The sequence below is a fragment of the Harmonia axyridis genome, chromosome 4 (genome assembly GCF_914767665.1).
Source record: "Harmonia axyridis chromosome 4, icHarAxyr1.1, whole genome shotgun sequence".
In the NCBI taxonomy this organism is placed as follows: Eukaryota; Metazoa; Arthropoda; class Insecta; order Coleoptera; family Coccinellidae; genus Harmonia; species Harmonia axyridis.
Genome location: NC_059504.1, coordinates 1043761 through 1057406, shown reverse-complemented (window position 1 = coordinate 1057406; position 13646 = coordinate 1043761). Strand labels below are relative to the sequence as shown.

Here is a 13646-nt window from a genome sequence, read left to right as displayed (position 1 = left end):
TTGTTCACAAATGCTTGGTATTTTAAGAAAGATGAAGTCTACTTAAAAATTGACTATTTATACAGAGTGATTCAACCCGATGGCATATTAAACGTTTATAGAAAACTCATCATAATTTTGAGCTGAAAATTTGCATTGAAGGGTTTGAGACAATGATCTTTCACCCTAAAATATTTTCAGACCTCTACCATTTCCGGTTATACCGGAAACTTTATCATTCCAAACGGCACACCCAGTATATTATTGAATCATTAAATAGCTTTTTTGATGACAATTTCAGCAATATGCCATAACATAGGCAAAAACTCAACTAGAGATTCATCAAGCCAAGTAGTTTGACATTTTAACCAACTACTTGACTTGAAAATCAAGCTTGCGAAAAATTACATACTTGAGCTTGGCTTGACTTGATTTTACATATTTATTGCTTGACTTGATATCAAGCTACTTGATATTACTTGAACTTGATTTGCACGCGTCGCACGGCATATATTTCTGCAATCTAGTGCGCGCTTAGACCTAATAAGGGGATTCCTCGAGCGCCGAGAGACTGAAGCATTCGCCAGTGTGACTTCATCAGTAGTTTTCTCATATTTCTATGATATTTTTGGTGGGTATTGGTAGTTTCAGAAATATCTTTCCAAACTTGGCCAAAATGGCTAAGAAATTTTATCAACGCCAGCATCTTCAGCTCCTGTTGAAAGACAATTTTCCGGAGCTGCTCTTACAGTTACAAAAACCCGTAATACACTGCGCAAAAAAAATTAACGCACATTCTGAAAATCTCAATTTTAATGAAAGTTAACTCTACATTGACTTAATATCTTATTTTTTATGTTCTCTCGGGAAGGTTTTGAACGAAACAAGACACATTGAATGGAAGAAAAATTCAGGATTTCACCGAATCTTATATGAAAGAACAGAAATAAATAATTTTCAAAATACTGGAATGCTGATAAGTGATTGAATACTTAGTATTTCCACCCCTTGCCTTAATTACAGCTCGGCAACGACCGTTCATACTCAAAATGAGTGATCTTAAAATGTTCTGATCTAATCCTTCCCAGATTTCTCCGAGTTGGATTCCTAAGTCATTAAGAGTAGCTGGATGATTTTCTGAACTTCTCAGCCTTCTATTAAGGTTGTCCCAAACCTGCTCAATCGGATTGAGATCTGGACTTCTTGCTGGCCATTCCATTCGAGAGACTTTAACCTCTTCAAGGTACTCCTGAACGATGCGCGCACGATGGGGTCTGGCATTATCGTCCATAAAAATGAAATTTTCACCAATGTATGTGGCATATAGCACTACATGCTCTTCAAGAATGTTCCTTATATACCTATCAGCATTCACAGTTCCATTATCAACGACCACTAGGTCTGTGCGAGTAGTCAAAGATATTCCACCCCATACCATAATCGATCCTCCCCCGAAACCAGTAGTATTCAGGAAATTGCACTGAGCATATCTTTCATGTGGACGTCTGTATACAAGGGAACGTCGATCACAATGGTAGAGGCAGAATCTAGACTCATCTGTGAAGAGAACTCTTTCCCAATCAGCCTCTTCCCAATGGATATGCTCTCTCGCAAAATCCAAACGCGCCCTTCGATGGGCTGGGGTAAGAGCTGGGCTTTTGCCGCGACACGAGTATGTCCACCCTTCTTCTCGCAAAACTACCGCTTGGGCACATTCCTCTTGGGTCAAATTGCGTGTTTCGCGTTTCGAGTGTGAAAAATCAAACGATAGAAAAACTATTGATCACTAGAATTGATCGAGAACAACTGATTTCAGAATGTAGCCAATACATTCAAAATCTGATAATCTCATCTTTTTTTATTCCTGCTGGGAAAAAACATCTGTATTGAAGAAAAACGTTGAAAGTGGATAACATATGCATGCATAATTCTGATAAAAATAATTATCATTGGGAACACCTTCAGTTGTAGAATAAATTTGAGATTTCCATAATGTGCGTTAATTTTTTTGCCCAGTGTAGTTCTCTTTCAACTAAAAAATACGTCAAATTTACATTATATATTTCACGTTACTAGTATAGTTACATTCAAGGATTATCTTTAAAAAATTCTCTTTCGGTGGATTTCCTAGCATGAAGTTTAAAAGATCTTTCTCGGAACAGACTCAAACAGTAGTCGGTCATCTTACGAATTATACCATCTTGATAAGGTTCCACCATTCTCCTAAGTTTTCCTCTTATTTTTCACACTTTTCATCAATACCTTGAGTTAGTAATTCCTAATCAAACGTGTTTTATATGTTTTGAATACTATTGGCGTTATTTTCCGTTTTTAGAATTTCCGAAATTCCCTAGTAAACTTGACATGTGTCAGAAATTGAATTATTTCATCGAACACATGGGTTGCTGAATAAATGTATACGAATTTTTTGTTTGGTTCGTTGATACCGCGATTACGTTTTTTCATGCACCAGATGTTCGAAATTCCATGTGATTTATTATCATTCCTTGGAATCTTTCCTTTCGAGATTGCCGTATTATGTAGTAATGTATTGATTACAAATGGAATCTGTTATGCTTTAGGAATTCATTGAAAGTGTTTCATATATGTTGTTTACAAACAGAAAATTTACTAATCATGTTTTGAAAACGACCTGTATTGAAAGAGGTGAGAAAATCATTAGGAGTTTAATTAATTAATCAGGCTGTCTAATTTCATAATATGTTATCGATTATAAATTCAATCGATGATAACATCACTTATTGATAACAACTTAAAACATCTGCATCGAGAATATTCTAAAATAGGTTAAGGTAACTACATGCATTTTTATATTAGGAATTGTTGCCGAATCTACTGAAGATAGAAGAATGTCATGTAACACTTCCCTCCATAAGTACTTCACCTACAGAATGGTAGAGGCAGAATCTAGACTCATCTGTGCAGAGAACTCTTTCCCAATCAGCCTCTTCCCAATGGATATGCTCTCTCGCAAAATCCAAACGCGCCCTTCGATGGGCTGGGGTAAGAGCTGGGCCTCTTGCCGCGACACGAGGCCTTAAATCATATTCTCTGAGGCGATTTCTTATTGTCTGAGTGCTAATTTGCATCCCATGAGTTTGCTCGAGCTGATTTTGAAGGAGGCGAGCGGTCGCAAACCGTTGTCTCAACGAAGAAACTCTCAAGTAACGTTCTCGAATGGCAGTTGTTACCCGTGGTCTACCCTGTCCTGGTCTTCGGACATTCATACCTGTCTCCCTGAATCGCTGCAACATTCTGGACACACTTGTATGGGAAACTCCAAACCTTTCTGCAATTCTTGTGTATGTCCACCCTTCTTCTCGCAAAACTACCATTTGGGCACATTCCTCTTGGGTCAAATTGCGTGTTTCGCGTTGCATAGCGATCGAGTGTAGAAAATCAAACGAAAAGAATTGATCGAGAACAATTGATTTCAGAATGGAGCCAATACATTCAAAATCTGATAATCTCATCTTTTTTTATTCCTGCTGGGAAAAAACATCTGTATTGAAGAAAAACGTTGAAAGTGGATAACATATGCATGCATAATTCTGACAAAAATAATTATCATTGAGAACACCTTCAGTTGTAGAATAAATTTGAGATTGCCATTATGTGCGTTAATTTTTTTGCGCAGTGTATATGAAAAGGCTAACGAGGGGAATTGTTCATAAAACAAAGGAAAAGGAATAAGGACAGTCCCTCACAGAGAAGTGCTAACCGTAGGCATGTGTTTCGGGATTTCGGCCCTCATCAGTACATGGAAAGAGTGTTAGAGTGAGCAACACTTGAAGGAAACAACAAACAAACGGTATAAACAAACAACAGAAGCCAACTTGGATGTGCAAATTAAAATGAAACCAAGATTCGTGAATCCGATCCTGCGCTTCTTTTGTCACGCACATTAGCAGATGATTGGAAATGAAATAGACGCAGACGACAGAGATCATTATTTGGTCTAGTCAAGTAACGGCGGTACCACATTTTGCCACATTACTTCGTGACATGATTAGTCCAAGATGACTGGATGAATCCATTTTAAATTCGTACCTGTTCCGTTTGAACACACACACGCTGTATGTATATGCTGCGGTATAGACGACAGACGGAGGGAAGAAAGAAATAATGATCTATTTATCATATTCTGTTCGATTAAGGTTTAATGAGGTGATCATTGGCAGCGCGGAAGCATCGATGCTGATAATTATCTGTTTGTTATTTGGATATTTATTTTTAACGGATACGTTAGTTGTGACAACTGAATCTGTGGACGTTATTGAATATCGACACCAGTTCATTGGTTTAATTGACCATTTCAGGAAATCTGGAAGGCCGAACGAGAAATATTCTGTCATTATCGATATACAGAAATGAACTTACAATTTCCTTAACTTTATTTCTCTGCAGTTAGCACCCCCTTTGAGATTTGATAGGCAGAATCTGTTCAGTTTTTTCATATTGAAGGTCAAGTAATGCTACAGAGGTTCTGCTCCATCGACAACAACTTTTAAAAGGTGTGATGCTGACGTGGTCGAAGAACCAGTGATGTGCCGATGATTGAAATCTATTTAAAAAGTAAAAACAAATCTTTCAACAGAAGAGATAAGCATTGAAAATATAGAGGAGCGTTGGAATTTAGACATTTTGACGAATAATGTCGAATTTTTAAGTAAAAACGTGTTTTAAAATCGTTCAGAGAAAGGAATTCACCTGATTGTTCTGTCTGAATCCTCACAGTATACGTTTTGGAACACTTAGAATCCAAAAATTGAATGAAAATATTCTTATTAGAACCATTCGGAGCTTTTATCGAAAAATATAAGTGGTATTTCCATTAAATTAAGCTGAATATTTCCCTCCTGTCAAAAATTCTATGTATATGGAGAACAATTATCGAAAATTACAGCGAATATTTCCCTCCTGTCAAAAATTCTATGTATATGGAGAACAATTATCGAAAATTACAGCGAATATTTCCCTCCTGTCAAAAGTTCTATGTATACGGAGAACAATTATCGAAAATGACAGCGATAATTGCATTGTAGGAAGCGAAACAGCACTGCGATAATTGTTCTGTTCATAGATGCATAGTTCCTATGCATCTTACACAGAATCTATGGCAATTCCATTCTACATTAGTTTGACAAGTAATGAAACAGTTTATTCAGGAAATATTCCCCCGAATTACACTCGTGCATCAAAATGACCGGATAATTTCGCATTCCAGCGTGTTTTCTTTGAAAAACTGCATGAGTTCATTTTCATTTTTGGAGAAAGAGCCCTCCACCTTAGGTGTCGGGCTCTTTCTCCAAAAATGAAAATGAACTCATGCAGTTTTTATGACAACACGCTGTCATGCAAAATTATCGGTAATTTTGATACACTTGTGCAATTACTTATGAAAATAGGTTGATGTACTGTTTTGACCCTCTCAACTCGAAAAACATCGTAAAGGCTTTTTTAGGTCATTTCTGAATTCAACGCATTCCAAAACGTAAAATATGAAAACCAGAATGATGCCAAAGTTTTATTATTGGAATTAATAAACCAAAATGAAGAATTCATGACGAAATCGTATTGTGACATAGTGAAATTCGAACGAATTATTCATAGATACTTCGTATATGTTGTCTGACATTGCTGAGGAAATTCAAGGTTGAATATTACCGGGGTTTTGGAGTATTCGATTTAAAAAATTTACCTCATTGCGAAGTGTTTACATTTTTTGCCGGAATACTGAGAATCGTTTTTATAAATACATATTTGTCTTGTCTCTTGAAGCTATACATATACAGAGATACAGGTTAATTGATTTATTATTGCTTATAAGGCATAAATAGTGAAATTATTATCTATATCTTTTACTGGGCTAATTAGAAACGTAAGACTAGTTGAAATGATCCAAAGTTCGTTCTAGTCAATAAATTCTATATTAATCTGAATATCAAAGTTTGTCTGAACAAAAAAACTCATAAAACGAAAAAAATTCACTAATATCCAATAATTTCTGTTAATAAAAGAAACCAAGAAATCCGCATATTTTTTTTCAATCTTATTTGATGAAACGGTCGTTCCGTGATAGATTAATTTCAGTGTGACCACCAAAATATCAACAAAAAAAACATTCTCACGATATCTAATCATCATAATTCAGTTATCTTTCCATGGCTTCTAACAAATCTCAGCAACTTTAATCTAGACAATTTATGTAGAAAATCATCAAAAAACCACAGGAAGATAGCATTTCGAAGGCAGTATAATCATTCGCCGATTTCTACAACCGAATTCAATCATTTCTATTGCGATTGGTTGGATTTATTTGAGGATACAGATTATGAATGAAAAGTTTTGTGTAAATACGCCAACTTAGGCAGAATTTTTCGCAAGTAACTGCACAGAGTATTTCCAACCTATATTCGTATAACCCACAAAGTAATAAACATAGAGATTTTATACGAAATTTTCACATGTCCCCAACATGGTTGGATTACGTTGTTGGATTGTGATTTATTTTCAAATCCACAATTTTACTATACCATTAAGAATGTATATTTTACTGAATGAAATGTATTTATTTCAGTGATTTCCGATTAAATATGCAAATTTGAACATTTGGAATCCGATAGTTTTTCTTATTGACGAATTTTTAATAAGCAGAATATTAGTTTTTTTTCTGTATCTATCTGCTGAAATTCAAGGTTTGGCAACTTTTGCTCTCCTAGTGCCATCGGCTGTTTCAATATACACTGCGCAAAAAAATTAACGCACATTCTGAAAATCTCAATTTTAATGAAAGTTAATTCTAGATTGACTTTATAACTTTTTTTAATGTTCTCTCGGGAAGGTTTTGAACAAAACAAGACACATTTAATGGAAGAAAAATTCAGGATTTCACAGAATCTTATGTGAAAGAAGAGAAATAAACAATTTTCAAAATACTGGAATGCTGAGAAGTGATTTAATACTTGGTATTTCCACCCCTTGCGTTAATTACAGCTCGGCAACGACGGTTCATACTCAAAATGAGTGATCTCAAGAATGTTCCTTATATACCTATCAGCATTCATAGCTCCATTATCAACGACCACTAGGTCTGTGCGAGCAGTCAAATATATTCCACCCCATACCATAATCGATCCTCCCCCGAAACCAGTAGTATTCAGGAAATTGCACTGAGCATATCTTTCATGTGGACGTCTGTATACAAGGGAACGTCGATCACAATGGCAGAGGCAGAATCTAGACTCATCTGTGAGGAGAACTCTTTCCCAATCAGCCTCTTCCCAATGGATATGCTCTCTCGCAAAATCCAAACGCGCCCTTCGATGGGCTGGGGTAAGAGCTGGGCCTCTTGCCGCGACACGAGGACTTAAATCATATTCTCTGAGGCGATTTCTTATTTTCTGAGTGCTAATTTGCACCCCATGAGTTTGCTCAAGCTGATTTTGAAGGAGGCGAGCGGTTACAAACCGTTGTCTCAACGAAGAAACTCTCAAGTAACGTTCTTGAATGGCAGTTGTTACCCGTGGTCTACCCTGTCCTGGTCTTCGGACATTCATACCTGTCTCCCTGAATCGCTGCAACATTCTGGACACACTTGTATGGGAAACTCCAAACCTTTCTGCAATTCTTGTGTATGTCCACCCTCCTTCTCGCAAAACTACCGCTTGGGCACATTCCTCTTGGGTCAAATTGCGTGTTTCGCGTTTCATAGCGATCTAGTGTAGAAAATCAAAATCTGATATCTCATCTTTTTTTATTCCTGCTAGGAAAAAACATCTGTATTGAAAAAAAACGTTGAAAGTGGATAACATATGCATGCATAATTCTGATAAAAATAATTATCATTGAGAACACCTTCAGTTGTAGAATAAATTTGAGATTTTCATAATGTGCGTTAATTTTTTTGCGCAGTGTATTTTGGTATTTATTTCAATATATTTTGAGTTAATATGAAACGTTGATTAACTATGGGAAATAAGAAGTGCGTTCTTTGTGGAGAAACCCGCGAATTGAGTGAAATATCGTATCACTGATATGTTTTCATTTCCGCGCGCTTCATGTCATTTGATAGTTCATGTTGGGGGACAAAATTTGCTTACTGAAAATGACATATGCTCCCCTATCTATGTTCATTACTCTGAGGGTATTATAGTATAAAGAAAGATCTAGGAACATTGTAGAAGTGAATCTTTTTTGAGTAAAGAGATCACATTGCATATCTAAACCTAAATAACGACCATATCTTCTTCGAAAAGGAAATGCTTATTAATTCACGGTATGTGCCTAATAGATAAATATCCTTGTCTAACAATAGTGAACCTTAAACAACCATTGTAAGTCAGCAAGTTTATCGTAAACCGTAGCTCTGATTAGTATCGAATATCCCATAAGAATATTCTCGGAAGTCTCAAAGTCTTAAACTTTGTTTGGTTAACGACCCAAGAAATTAGCTTCACAGTACATTCACATGCATCCAGCAGCATTCGAGCTAGCGAAAACGGTGGAGAAAACAGTTTATAGCTGTTTATTTCATTGCCATGTCACTGGCCTCTCTCGAATTTGCATATTGCAAGATTATGTGGGGGACTCGACACCTCTATATGCTTTACTTGATTTCGTCATTTCCACTTTGTGCAGGTGAAGCATCTGAATATCAGATCGATAGCCTTATCGAATGATAATCTTTTGTGATTTTTCGAAAAAAAAATTTAAATTGATAAAATTGTCAGGATTTATGATAGAACTGTACAGGAGAAAACTCTGTAACTCTGAAATCCCGGCTAGGTAATTTTTTTTCATTCTCATGAAATAATATAAAAAATAAAATATCAAATACAATAATAAAAAAATAAAAGAAACAAAAAATTTTTCTCCTTCTTGTTTACTTGTGAGGATAATTTATAACTTCTTAAATTTCCTCAATTTGGATTATGAACTTTTCGTGAAATTTCCACCCTGTATAAATTCGGTACAAACCAAACGCGCATAAGCGTTTGATCGGTTGTCAGCGCTTTCTTGTAATAACGGGTGTTTTTTTTCGAGGTATAAAACTTTAAATTGGCATTAGTGTTCAAGATGGCGACCGATTTAACAGCTTTCAAGTGATTTAGTCTCAGTTTGGTTTGGCAATTGATCATGAATAGACTAACGCCTGAACAACGCTTGCAAATAGTGCAATTTTATTTCGAAAATAATGGTTCAGTGCGGAATACGTATGGCGCTCTACGTCCATTAGCGATGAAGCGCACTTCTGGTTGAATGGCTACGTCAACAAACAAAACTACTGCCACATTTGGAGTGAAGCTAATCCTCAAGTGTATGTCGAAACACCGTTACATCCAGAAAAACTGACTGTTTGGTGCGGTTTATGGGCTGGTGGAATCATTGTCCGTATTTCTTCGAAAACGATGATGGCCAGACAGTTACAGTCAATGGTGATCGGTATAGAGCCATGATTACTAACTTTTTCATTCCTGAATTGAACAACCATGATGTCCGGGAGCTGTGGTTCCAACAAGACGACGCAACATGTCACACAGCTCGTGCCACAATCGATTTATTGAAAGACACGTTTGGTGACCGCCTAATTTCACGTTTTGGACCTGTGAATTGGCCTCCAAGATCTTGTGATTTAACACCGCTAGACTACTTTCTGTGGGGCTATGTAAAGTCATTGGTCTATGCGGATATGCCACAAACCCTTGACCATTTGGAAGACAACATTCGCCGTGTTAATGCCGATATACGGCCACAAATGTTGGAAAAAGTCATCGAAAATTGGACGTCCAGATTGGACTACATCCGAGCCAGCCGTGGCGGTCATATGCCAGAAATCATATTCAAAATGTAATGCCACAAGATGCGGATAAATAAAATTCGTATCAATCGAATAATCCATCGTTGTTTCATTGCAATTTAAAGTTCTATAGCTCTAAAAAAAACACCCATTATTTCTTCAAACGCATAAAGCTTCAACTCTCGTTCCCTAAACCTACCAAGTACATCGAAACCTAAATTACCGTCAATTTTCTAATCTTAAATTTGAAATAATTGGCCGATTCTCTCCTAGTGAAATCATTTTTGCCCATAAAAGAGGATAATTTCCCTCAATAATCACAATGGGCGACTCATTTGCGTCTCAAGATGCACCCATATTTGGGTGACGTGACATCTTTGGAACAATTGATGCAATGGAGGCTGTACCGAAGATTGGAAGAGAAACTGTTAGAAACTTATTCTATCTGGTAACTAGCGGGAGAATATTGTGGACCAGTTCAATGAAGCATTGAAAGAAATAGGTTTCTTGGATGAGAACTTAGATCTGCAATTGTTGAGTGTGACTGCATTTCAATTGATTCGCAATATACAGAACGTTGGTTAGGTAAACAACACTTATAAAAAGTTCGATGAGATCTCGAAGAAACAAGCTTTCGAAATCACTTAACTAGATCTTGACGTCAATCAAATTCAATAATCTTCAGAATTATATAATAATAAAAAAACATATGTTTACTCTATGTTCCAATATTGACGTTTTTTACTTTATATGTCAGATGTCAAGCTGACACATGATTTAAATATGCTTCTATGACGTCTCATCTATGGCCTTATTTTTCTTTCTGATAACGAAGTTTTGAAGCTGATTTTCAAGTGACAATAAATGATTTTTTTGTGACGGAAAATTATTATCTCTAGTATAAAAGTTACAAATCGGAAATCAATGTTGAATTCGATACTTTCAGAACACGATTCACAATCACTGAAGTTTGAAGGCTTGAGGAATTTACTAGACCAGGGAAAATCCACATACTGACGACTTTCATGGGAATCTCAGGTTACAGAATGCAATCAAAACTAGGAGAACGCATTTCATTTCAGATATCGTATGATTGGTTGAATTCCTGGATATAGGACTACTTCAATTTTTTTCTTGTAGCTCTACAGAGTGTTCTTCAAGCTCTATGATAAGCGTTGACAGATGTTAGTTGGGTTCATTCTGAACATTTTCATTTAGAAGTTACAAAGTTCGTCATAGAGCTTGTACAACATATCATTGACTGTTGCACTTGATGTGAATATTTGAAATGTTGGTTTTTGTTGTTTTCCCACAGTTTGTTGATTTTTTTACGGAATGTCCAAACGAAATTAATATTTTTAAAGTTTCCTTAACCACACTCTGATTATTCTTTACACTTTACTGGTTAGTTTCTCATGTTTTCATGAAAAAAACTACATCTTAATAACTCGTATCTCGTTTCAAGGATTCTATGAATCATTAGCTGGTTATTATTAATTCAAAGTTCAATTTTGTGTAGGCACATGTCATTACCATTTATTGCAAGTAATTTGAGATAAAATGCATCTGATTTTACGTGACTAAAATAATTTTTTTTTTTTGTTCTAGGTATCCAACGGGACTTCGAATGGAAGTTCTCTTATATGAATATCTTCTGTAACAGTAGGTGAGATTACATAATAGTATTTTAGAATACGAATTCATATAAAGGGTTATCCAACAAGAGATTTCATTTTAATATAAAAAAAAAATTTTTTCCAGACGTAAAACAATTGTGTCGCATAGGCGTATACCTATAAGATGTCGATCTCCTCCACGATGACCAAAAAGTGCTTTGGTTTTGCGAAATCTGACTGCAAAATTGTCACCATTTTTGTATTCAAATTCAACAATTTCAATGCGTTGTTGAAGCGTGTATTGTTCCGTTTTGTAGTAATATAACGGGTGTTTTTTTTCGAGGTATATAACTTTAAGTTGGCATTACTGTTCAAGATGGCGACCGATTTAACAGCTGTCAAGTGATTTATTCTCAGTTTGGTTTGGCAATTCATCATGAATAGACTCACGCCTGAACAACGCTTGCAAATAGTGCAATTCCATTTCGAAAATCATGGTTCTGTGCGGAATACTTATCGCGCACTACGTCCATTTCATTTTGTTTAGCGATGAAGCGCACTTCTAGTTGAATGGCTACGTCAACAAACAAAACTGCCGCATTTGGGGTGAAGCTAATCCTCAAGTGTATGTCGAAACACCGTTACATCCAGAAAAACTGACTGGTGCGTTTTATGGGCTGGTGGAATCATTGGTCCGTACTTCTTCAAAAACGATGATGGCCAGAACGTTACACTCAATGGTGATCGGTATAGAGCCATGATTACTAACTTTTTCATTCCTGAATTGAACAACCATGATGTCCAGGAGCTGTGATTCCAACAAGATGTCACACAGCTCGTGCCACAATCGATTTATTGAAAGACACGTTTGGTGACCGCTTAATTTCACGTTTTGGACCTGTGAATTGGCCTCCAAGATCTTGTGATTTAACACCACTAGACTACTTTCTGTGGGGCTATGTAAAGTCATTGGTCTATGCGGATAAGCCACAAACCCTTGACCATTTGGAAGACAACATTCACCGTGTTATTGCCGATATACTGCCACAAATGTTGGAAAAAGTCATCGAAAATTGGACCTCCAGATTGGACTACATCCGAGCCAGCCGTGGCGGTCATATGCCAGAAGTCATATTTAAAATGTAATGCCACAAGATTATCTTGCGGATAAATACAATTCATGCCAATCGAATAATCAATCGTTGTTTTATTGCAATTTAAAGTTCTATAGCTCTAAAAAAAAAACACCATTTAGTAATGGCGTAGTTTTACTTGTCAAATGTCAAAAGAAGACAGCTTCAAAAATGACAGCTGCTGTATTCAATATGAAACCTCTTATTGGAAAACCCTCTTCCTTGATTTAACATCGCCTCTTCATACGAATAAGCACCATTATCAACATATCTCAAGAAACACCTATGCCCGTTCCGATTTGAAAGTTGTTCCGAGTTTCTTTATCGGCGCCCATAGAATTACCAGGAAGTTATCCGACACAGAAAACGCAATAGTATTAATACAACAATAATTCAAACATTCAAACTTCGCGATCAAACCATACCGCTGGGAGATAGTTCTAGATGAACGCAAGGTCGTTTGCCTCAAACAATGGCCTTATCTTTCACTACAATAACTCTTCTTTCAATGAAATGGCCACAAGATATGCCGACTTATAGGCGATAAAACTATATATGTATGTGGAAACGGGAACGTTTATCATCTAACTTCAAAGTATATATCGTGAAATAATAGATACCTAGAATGGAGAAATGGTAAAGATGCAAAATGATAGAAATCATCTCAGTTGGTCATTTCAGGAGCGAGTTCAAGTGGGTAATAATTCGCATTGTTCCTAGCTTCAACTCGATGGTTCCGAAACAATGCCCATTAAAATTGAAATGAAGGGGAATCAGGTCTCTCTTTTTCTTGTAGGTCATATGCCTGAAACGGTAAAAAAATTAAATTAGGTTAGTGACATCTGAAGTATACACTTATATGAAGGTCAAAAACGTAACAGAAGACCTCTAGTTATCAGAATGAGGGATCTTAGATTCCGAATAATTACTCTGATACCGAAAAGTATCTAAGATATCAATATACATCTGAAAAATCGAAAATCTTAAACTTAAAGCGAATATTTCCCTCCTGTCAAAAATTCTATGTATATGGAGAACAATTAGTTACGAGAAGTATCTTATAGGCATACCGAGAAATATATAGGATAACGCAGAGTA

General features: G+C 36.2%; 1 protein-coding gene across 4 annotated transcripts in view; it reads left to right on the top strand.

Annotated features, from left to right (window-relative positions):
• LOC123678855 (storkhead-box protein 1) overlaps window positions 1–13646 on the top strand; it is a 72935-nt gene that overhangs the window by 28536 nt on the left and 30753 nt on the right. For 2 of the 4 annotated variants that reach the window (XM_045616103.1, XM_045616102.1), the window contains exon 2: window positions 11408–11465. The exons of 1 other annotated variant lie outside the window; for it this stretch is intronic. The gene's annotated coding sequence lies outside the window, so the exon portion shown is untranslated. Of the gene's footprint in view, window positions 1–2773; window positions 2787–11407; window positions 11466–13646 lie in introns of those variants that run through there. One more of the 4 variants, XM_045616104.1, reaches the window with a different exon arrangement.